This window comes from Botryllus schlosseri, chromosome 10 (assembly GCF_051294905.1).
Source record: "Botryllus schlosseri isolate E-star chromosome 10, Bs_hap1, whole genome shotgun sequence".
Taxonomy (NCBI): Eukaryota; Metazoa; Chordata; class Ascidiacea; order Stolidobranchia; family Styelidae; genus Botryllus; species Botryllus schlosseri.
The window spans coordinates 12,793,682-12,804,107 of record NC_137245.1 but is presented as its reverse complement, the minus strand read 5'-3'; positions in this window follow the sequence as shown (position 1 = coordinate 12,804,107).

The window sequence follows — 10,426 nt, the reverse complement described above, 5'->3', positions numbered from 1 at the left end:
TTGGTCGTCTTGTTGGGAGTGAGTTGTACGAGTACGTCACGTTAAGAATACACTGGAAGAGTGTAAATTTGAACTTTCGGGCTCGTGATACATCGTACGCGTCTTTGGATAAGTGAGAGAAAGTAAATTATTTCGCAAAGCATGAAATTTTATTGACCTTGGATTGTTAACTCGCTGCAAAATGCCGCGGATGAAGAGGCATTTTCAGGAAAACAGTAAATTAGATTAGAATTAATATTAGGGTATAGAACAGGGGTGGGCAAACTTTTGAGCTCGCGGGCCACATTCTACATCTGAATCCATTCGCGGGCCGCACCAAAACGCAATATTGGTATTTGATCATATAGGAAGGACATGGCTGTTATATATAGCCTATATGCTTATTTGAAACAAACCAAACATTGCTTTGATGATATCGTACACGCATCAGAAACAGTGGCGAGATTTTATAATCTGGTCGACCTCAATAACCAATGTGTCAAAACTATAGTGATGAAAGTCGGTTGTCCCGATTCTTAGAACAGGATTGAAATTTAAATATGTGAGCAGCGAGCTGTTCATAGATTTACTAATTCCACTTTTGGTTTAGTTCCAGGACATAAAATGCTGACAGCATCATAACCATGTTAGCATCAAACACGCTTTTACCATGGGTAGATAAAATATAAATACCCTGATTCTACGCATACAGAGAACGAATCGGATAGTTTGATGGCATGAAAGATTACGACTGTGGATGAGAGATTTTTGAATATGAAATTCATACTGAATACAAAGCAATAACTGTGGATTAGATGTAAATCGCGCGAAGCGCGAAAAAAAATCATTTAAGCTCAGCTTCGCGGCCCCCTTCAGATGCTTTCACGCCCCCAAGGGGAGGGGGGTCGAGCTCCCAGTTTGAGAATCGCTGCCTTAGAATCATCATGTTCAAATATACTAATAAAAGTTGCATTAATTCGATTTTTAGTAAGCATTTTATCAATATTTTTAATAAGTTTCTTTAGACTCTCTCGGGTGTTGCGGGCCGCATGCGGCCCGCGGGCCGTAGTTTGCCCACCCCTGGAGAAGCAATTTGCAAATTAGATTGGAAGTAAAGCATAGGAACATGTCACAAATTAGATTGCTGGCATTTCGCTCTAATTCAGTGGAATTTGACAACTAGAATGGTCGAATCATAGCCTTTATCTAATTGTCCAAGTGTAACAGGCTTGAAACAAGACAAAACAGGATTTACACATGAACTTATAATAGTTTTATTACCATGTTTTGGGGCTCAAATTCCTGATACTCTTTAGCGCCCACTAGCGGGTTTTTCAATGAGGTATGAACACATTGTCAGTCAATATGACGCAACACTAACAAAGCTCGCCTATATCGACTGTATACGGGAATTGAGTATACAGCAGGGCTTTGGAGCAGCCGCAAATTTGAATTGCTCCAGCTCCGGCTCCGGAGCTTTCTTCTATCATACATTAACTCCGGCTCCAGCTCCGGAGCCGCATTATTACTACTGCTCCGGCTCCAGCTCCGGCTCCGGCTCTGAAAACTATCGAAGGTGTCTGTCTATATCAGGAGTGGGCAACTCGCGGCCTGCGGGCCATATGCGGCCCGCGAGGTTTTGAGTAGCGCGCGAGCTCATTTCCCATTATATTATCGAAATTGAATTGCTCAGATTGTGAACTTGCAAGGCCAACCAAAAGTATGATTAGTATGGCCGCGACACTTGGGATGTTGATGACTAAAATATCAGTTCCGACGCATTGGCAGATCCAGGGTTCAGTCACATTTTCAGTAAATCGTACATTACAATAAACTAAAAAAGCAGTAAAATTTTTCTTCACGCTTCGCGTGTTTAATTTTCACACGATTTTTTTCTATGTAGCCTACCCCCACCTGAAAATGAAAAAAACGCCTGATTTAGCCGATTGAGTCTAACTGTATTCGCAATTACGAGAGAAAGTATCTTCGCGGTTGCACTCGCAGAAAGATCGTCGACGATGAAATGTAGGCACAAATTGATTGTCGTATATTAGCGGAAATCTTCGATATCGATATGTCCAGATGCCGAATATGGTCCCGTCCTTGCAAACTGAACCCAGCGGGCGGTATGCAGTCGACCCGCAAGAAGTAATAATAATATTAACTTTGAAAATTTTACGCGCCTTGCGCGGCTAGTGGGCAACGCACTCGTTCGTCAATTTAATGTGACCCTTTAGCCGAAAAGGTTGGCCACCCCTGGTCTATATATATTACTAATTTACCCGTAGGTTAGTTATCTATTAGGGATGGTGTGAACGTGAGGTTCACGTTCGCGTTCTGTGTGTGAACCTCGGAAATTTTGAGGTTCGCGTTCACAACAGAACCTTGGTAGGTTCTGCACTGTGAACTTTTTTAATAAATTGTAATTTGCACTTCATTATAAGATCTTTGATTCAAATTTATTGCATTTCAACTGCGGGTCACTCTATGCATGGCGCTGGCAGCATAAAAAATCAAAGCTAAATTTCTCGAAATATCCAGCTTTCCGTTTGTGAATATTTAGTGACTCTCTGCTGTGCGCTTGACCCGCAATCACACAACATCACGAGCGATATACGTAGTCAGCGAATAATGTTTATTCAGCAAATCAATGACATTGATATCGTTTTCTGATGTAAAAAATCGAGCGGTCGTACGGGGTCAATCTTGACTTCATATCTTTACTGTATCATTAAAACCAAATCCGTGCGATTAAGGTGCTGGCTACTGCTATATAACTTGTTGTTTATGGTACCGGTAGCGAGTATAGAAACCCGTTTTACACTCTGCCAGTAGGGGTCTAAGCTTTCCCGTGGCCACTTACTGGCCACAAATTTTTTTGTGGCCGGTCACGAATATCTCGTGGCCGGCCATGAAAATGCGCTGTCTCGTGGCCGGCCACAGTGAATTTCGAGTTCGCCAGTTCACGAGTTCATGGCCAGTTCGTGATTTTGGCACATCTAGTTGGATCAAAATCCGCCCTTTGCATCCAATTTGACAATAGTCAAGTAGATCTTCTTCATTTGCAATACGAACTTGCTGGTGGCAAGGTTTGTATAGACGACTTCCACTATATTATCGCCCGTAGGCTACCTAATAAGTTACATTACCACTTTATTGAGTAGTTTAGGGATGGGTTCAAAATTTGCACGGCTTCACACGTGTTACCTTCTCTGTTCGCTGTAGAAATGAATTTAATTCCCACTGACTATTGAAAAAGTACTCTGGGACGGTGCGTTGTAGACTAACACCGAAACATACGTTCCTTGAACTTTCTAGAATCTAGATAAATATTTGACAGAGTAATGTATGAGCGTACTGTGTACATCTTATTGCTCGGTCAGACAAACGTCTTTACATTAAAACTGGTGTCCACACAGCTTCCACGCCAGACGATCAACGCAGTGGGATTGCGTGGAAAATAAAACCGTGGTGCAGACTCGATAACCTTGCAGTTTCTTCGCATCTCCATCGCCCAAGCCCATTAGTGATGCAAACGTAGATAATCTGACTCCCTGTCCCTCTTTCGTTTTTTACATAAAGAAACCGTCATATTTTGATACAAAAAGTTTGTTTATTCCGTTACCAATTTCACAAAATCTGAAGCAATTGAAGATATGATTACAATCATTCACAATTCCTATTCAAGTAGTTGCATGAATGCAATGTGTCCAGTACATGCTTTTCACAGAAAACACCCAGGGACACGAGAGATCAGATGCACTTTACACGGCGATAAGTATTTGCACCGCATTCAAATGTCGAATTATAATGAACGATTGGGACTTGTCTGTGTCATCAAGATTGTTCGCTGAATTGCACATTGTTCCGTGCATCAACCACAAATATATCATGCCTATTGGTCAATTCGCAGGCTTGGCATGGGCATTTTTTCATCGATTGATGGCGCTGCATTTGATGTCGCATCGATCGATGATGCTGCCTTAGATGACGCAAAGTATCTGAAGTTATCTATTATTATAACAGTAATTCAATTATATAGCAGGCACATTTACGTCCTATGCCCACCACATCGGTTAGCAAATTGATCTAACAACGACATGCAATACAACACGATCCTTGCACTCAAGTAATCAAGTATCCTCTGGCATACACGGCATCGTTAGTGACTGCGACATGTATCTCATTCGTATATTATTTGTTTCAACCTGGAAGAATGGCACCTAGGTGGATATATATACCAATTATGTGGGATCGGAAACGTGCCAAAATCAAATTTCTGGGAACAAAGCCCCACATTTTACCAATATTACCGGTAGGTTTAGGCTACATCGTTGCCTTTATTCTACATCTACAGCACATCTGCAGTGTGTCAAGTTCACGTGCTGCTACAGCATAGAAATATTCTTAGATTCATCGACACAATTCTCATCGTGCAAATGAGTGCAAGTTCCATTGATGTTGAGGATCTCGAACGTCGTATGTATTGTATAGCAGTACGATAATCAAATATGTATATAACCGTATATCGCGGACTCATCATAGACCTGATACAGAAAGGAAGGATTGTATCAGCCTGGCATTATCCAATTCACAGCTATTCAGCTATACGAAAGATAACAAACTATGGAATTGTTTGCAACTACATGTCCTATAGCGTTAGAAAGACATATCAGATCGGGGGAGGCACCGGCCACAGCAAGCTGCGAGCTGCTCTGTGGCCGGCCACAGAATGTTATGTGGATTTCACAGCTTTTCTGAAACTTGAAACAGTATTTTCCACATATTCTTGGTTCTTTGATTCCCTAATTGTTTCGTTCGGGTACTTTCATTGCGGTATTTAGTATTGAAAACAAGAAAACAGGTAAAATGACCGCATATTGACCGATCCATGCAGTATCTCGATGGAACAGATTATGCATTCAGGGAGGTTTATAGTCGAGTCTACTTAAGCGTAAATCGAAAATCGGCAGTGAATTAAGACAAATTCCCAGTACAGTATTGTATTATTCATAAATTCATCAGGGCAATCCACGAAAGATTTTAAACTGCCCCTACAAACATCCTTAAACTGCATGATCAAATATATATGTATTACTTATTCGCATCGCAGACTCCTCATAAACGATAAACATGGTTGAAAAATGAAGGACATTATCATCATCATATTGTTCAATCGTAGGTTCGCATATTTACAAAATAAAACTATAACTATACAATCGATTGCAACTGCACAATGCACATTGCACATCTTACGGTTGAAAATCAATATCAGAACGGGGGAAGCACCGGCCACAGCGAGCTCTAATCTGTTCTGTGGCCGGCCACAGATTGTCATGTGAGTCTCACAGCTTTTGGGGAACTTATAGAGATTTTCTGACAGATATCTGGTATACATTGTTTTTTCCAATTCTATGCAGTTGCATACGATTAGCTGTGACGAGTGTCAGCCGAATATTTAGGTCTATTTCTATAAAAATATACAAATCAACACTTACCATTTACTAGTTTTGATAATGTCTTCATCGCTTCTAGCTTTCTATACCATTATTTCCTGTTTCATTTAACGGATATCCCCCTTTTTAATGCATTCTTTACATCATTTTTTGTGTTTTTTATTGATATATAGAGACTATATTCCAGATCGTTATCATCTTCTTCCTATCGTTTCATTGTATCGCGATTCTTCTGGTATTTCGGGTGAAAATGCATATAAACTGAGCTAAACTCTCGCTCTCACCTAGTTCTATTTACTGTACGCCCATAATAGAACATAATTGATCATGCATTTGACCACGATTGGGCCACATACAGTACTTATCATCGATACTAACTTGATATATTGCGGCCGGCCATGAAATTTGGCTATGGCCGGCCATGAAATTTAGTCATGGCCGGCCATGAGAATGAGTTTGACATGGCCGGCCATGGAGATTTCATGGCCGGCCATACTGAAATTTCATGGCCGGCCATGAAAATCACCATGGCCGGCCACAGAATAGCACTTTTCATGGCCGGCCACGGAATATCTGTGGCCGGCCACGGAATATCTGTGGCCGGCCACGAAATTATCCGTGGCCAGTAAGTGGCCACGGGAATGCTGGAAGTCCGTCTCCACTCTGCTCAATATATATGTAGCAAAACTCAGACTCCGAACACATTGTCCGGTCTGGCTAAGACCGTTGAGGCGTAATAAGCTTATATTCCCTGGTAAGTCCTCGTCGAAATTGTTGGTAAAGCGACGGAATGTATTGATTTTATGAGATTATTATATCCTTTGATAACCGCGGTTGATACATTTAGCGACGTTTAAAACGCCAATATGTACTTCAGCAATGTCACATTATGTGGCCCGAGTCTTCGCTAGGTATCGTGTACAATGTACATTAATATAGGCTATCACTTCATTGAAAGATAGGGTTGGAATTAGCAATATGACGTCACGAGGTTCACGTTCGTGTTCACACAGAACCGTTCAAAAAGGTTCGCGTTCACACGAACCCGAACCTTTCAGAGGTTCACACCATCCCTATTATCTATAGTAATCTATGGTCTGTCAGCCGTCAGTAACATCGGATGCAGTAACGAAAACATAGGTGCCGCCTTGCCGGCTTGTGACGACATAATGAATACTTGTCAATTGTCGATAACATCATAGTTGCACTAGAATGTACTTTACTCCATGCCATTGCTGTGTACACGTACAGCATTAAAATTCTGATGCGGCGTTTTAACACTGGCACTGTACTCGTTAACAATAATAAGCCATACAGCTCAATTCAATCTTTAAATGTGCGATTATCATTCAACTGTACCTGTAGTAAGAGCAATATGGGCGGATATAACGACGTGATCAATAGAAATTCGATTGGTACCAAATGGCCAATGGTTTGACGTTCGATATTGGTGCACTCGTTCCGTGGCGATCAAGTTTATCGGAATATAATATTTTCCCGTTGAAACGAGTCAAATAATCGAATTAAACACTGCTATGCCCATAACGAATTAAACTATGCAGTATGCACATTGCACATTTACAAGTTTACGAAACATATGATTACAAATTGGAAATCGCATATCAAATCAGTAATTTGTCTCCAACATAAAATACCATGGGGTTTTGGGCTATACTCTTCTGCCATCCCCTATTTACGCTCGAAAATCCTTACCGGAGTGAATGACTATGATGCGCAGTAATGAATTCCACTTAGCATGCATATTTGCATACTCAATACGGCCGTAAACCAAACTTTACGCTGATTGGTCGAGAGACAATGGCCATGGATACGGCGCAGCAACGGAGGACGCTGCATTTACCTAAACCTATAGTCGGCACTACGATGTATTCCTATAGCCGTGTAGACTGTATAAAAACGACAAGATGACAGTTAAATGTTTATTTCTTTATCCATAATAAAATTAGGAAAGGAAATAAAATATTTAGTAACACCTATCAAAATATAATGCCGAAATACTGAAGTGTTTATAAATGCAGTGCCACCAATGCCAATGAACTGGGGAAGAACAGATCTTTCCATTCATTTCCTTCCAACGTAAAGGACAGGAAGGCTTGGGAATGCAGAGTATAAGAAGGCAGGACTATTTGTGACATACATTTGGGCCTGAATTTGATGCCAATAAGAGTGATTTACTTGTAATTATCTAGCAGCAGTCAAATATAAACTAATTTTCTGTGATTTCTGCCCAAGTTCAAATTTCATGAGCTCATTGCATGTGCTGTTACGATACCTCAATCACACCAGTGCGGATGAGGTCTGCTCAGCTAGAATCACTCTATCATATGAAGCACCCAGATATCCATATGGAAAAAGAACAAGACCGATCTTTGCTACATTCACATGAGTGATGCTTAGTAGTCTTGAATGGCCCTTTCTTCGTGCAATAACCCCCACGATATTGAATACCTGTTCATACTGTCCTGTCCTTGAAGTGATTTGAAAAGAGATGTTGCATATGGAGTAGGCTACCTGCTGTCTTATTCCCCTCAAAGCACTCCAAAACCCTACCAATATTGCTACTTGTGAGTCGAAGAGCCCTATGTATTTACCCCATTCTTTACATCCTCTTAGGTAGCTTAGGTAGGCTTAGGTAGCTAATCTGCATATGACTGACTTCGTTGGCTTCTAACCCTAAGATTCAGGTGATGGATTTGAAGATTCCATTTCAAGACTACACGATGGCGATTCTAAATCATGATCACCCGATAACAATGTAAGATTTGCATGTGCAGCATCCGCAACATTGGAGGAAGACAGTTGACACGCCATGGAGTTCAGGGTCCGCCTCTTTGCAATGCGCATATCTTCTGCTTCACCACGGAGATTGCGACTGGGAATCGCACCTCTCTTTAGACGTGACTGTATTGGTGTATCTATAATGCACTAGCAGCAGAATCTTCCTTGCAAAAGTGGTGGGAGCAAATTATTATTATTATATTCTTTATTCACAGTAAAACTGGTAGATACACACATAATCCGGGGAGCAACCTGCCCCCAAAGGAAAATGGCGAGATTGGGGTAAATTTTTAAAATTTCAGTCATACATTCAAATTGTTATTCCTATGCAATACACGGAGAAGTCAGATTACAGAATTGCAGCAGATGAAGAATTGGCAAGGGTTACAGAGCAGGCGAGGTAGAGATGATTGAAGATGAAGAATCGAAATTACAGAAATTATGCTGTGATTCACAAGTGTAATTTTAGTCCAGTGGTGCATTCAAGGCCTTCCGAAGAATGTGCACAGTGCCCAATAATGTGATTTTCTGGATCATGTCGAATCGAACGTTACCCGGAATTTGTTGGATATGCCTCATGAGTTTTTTGCTCACGACCCCTGTAGCACCAATGACTATCGGTACAATGTTTATTTTGCATCGCCACATTTTCTCACATTCCATTTTGAGGTCTGCGTATTTGGAGTATTTTTCTGATTCTTTTTGCAGTAGGTTGTGATCAGCTGGGACAGCCAGTTCAATGAATAAGCATTCTCTTTTCTTTTTTAGTTTGACGATTATATCCGGGCGGTTGCTCCTGATTTCGCGGTCAGTTATAACTGGTACATCCCACAGAATTTTTACTTGTTCGTTTTCTGTCACTGGTGCTGGGCTGTAATCATACCAATTATTATTATTATTATTATTATTATTATTATTATTATTGTACACAACAGTGGTGCTTTTAGCCTGTTTAAGGCTTTGTGCTCCACGACATGACAGTATTTGAACTGATCAATGCATTTATTCTTGTCTTTGACATTCTTTCCACTCTCTCACGCATCGGCTCGCGATTCATCGGGTCTTTAGCTGCCGACTTGTATCTTGGCTCACTGTGATTTCTGGGCTTTTTAAGTCACTGCAACTGCAGTGAGGTCGGCGATGAGGAGCAAATGAAGCTTGTGGAAGTAGGCTTGAAATCCTGCCTTCTTACTCTGCATTCCCAAGCCTTCCTGACCTTTGCGTTGGAAGGAAATGAATGGAAAAATCTGTTCTTCCCCAGTTCATTGCCATTGGTAGCACTGCATTTATAAACTCAGCAGTATTTCGGCATTATATTTTAGTATACGTTACTAAATATTTAATTTTCTTTCCTAATTTTAATATTGATGACGAAATAAACATTTAACTGTAATCTTGTCGTTTTTATACAGTCTAGATGGCTATAGGAATACATCGTAGTGCCAACTAGGCTTAGGTAAATGCAGCGTCCTCCGTTGCTGCGTTGTATCCATGGCCATTGTCCCTCGACCAATCAGCGTAAAGTTTGGTTAACGGCCGTATAACTATAGATTACTAACCTCCGTAGGTTAGTAATCTATAGTATAACACTGTCCAATTTCGCGGCCCGATTACAGAACTATCACGAAAGAACGAGTATTATTTGCTCATCCGATTCATAGCAACGATGAGATGGAATTTCTCGGTGCGTGCTCGTCATATCGACATGTGAAACGAAATCACGTTTTATTCTCTGTCCAATTTCGCGTAATACATATTGATCATTATTTTCGAACCGTACACAATTGGCCAACAAGGTTGTGCTGATGATGAAATTGCGGGCATGCCGAATACCCACAATATTCACAGTCATATTTCGCATACCGAGGTTCGGTCCTAATGTATGAAAATTGAACATTGAACATACGACTGCTCTGCTGTTAAATCCCCAGGAACATGGTTCGTCGGAAACGGTAGCGCCAAAGAAGCAAAGATTCTTAATTTCGCGAAGTTCTGCTGTTGAATTATGTGAAATCAGCAGATATCGTTGTTGCATATATAATAGCATCTTATGAAATACGTCGGAGCCGGAGCTACCCCTCAAATAACTGGCTCCAGCTCCGGCTCCGGCTCCAGCTCCGGTAAAAATGCACGGCTCCGGGGCTCCGGCTCCGGGCTCCGGCTCCGGCTCCAAAGCCCTGGTTACATGTTAT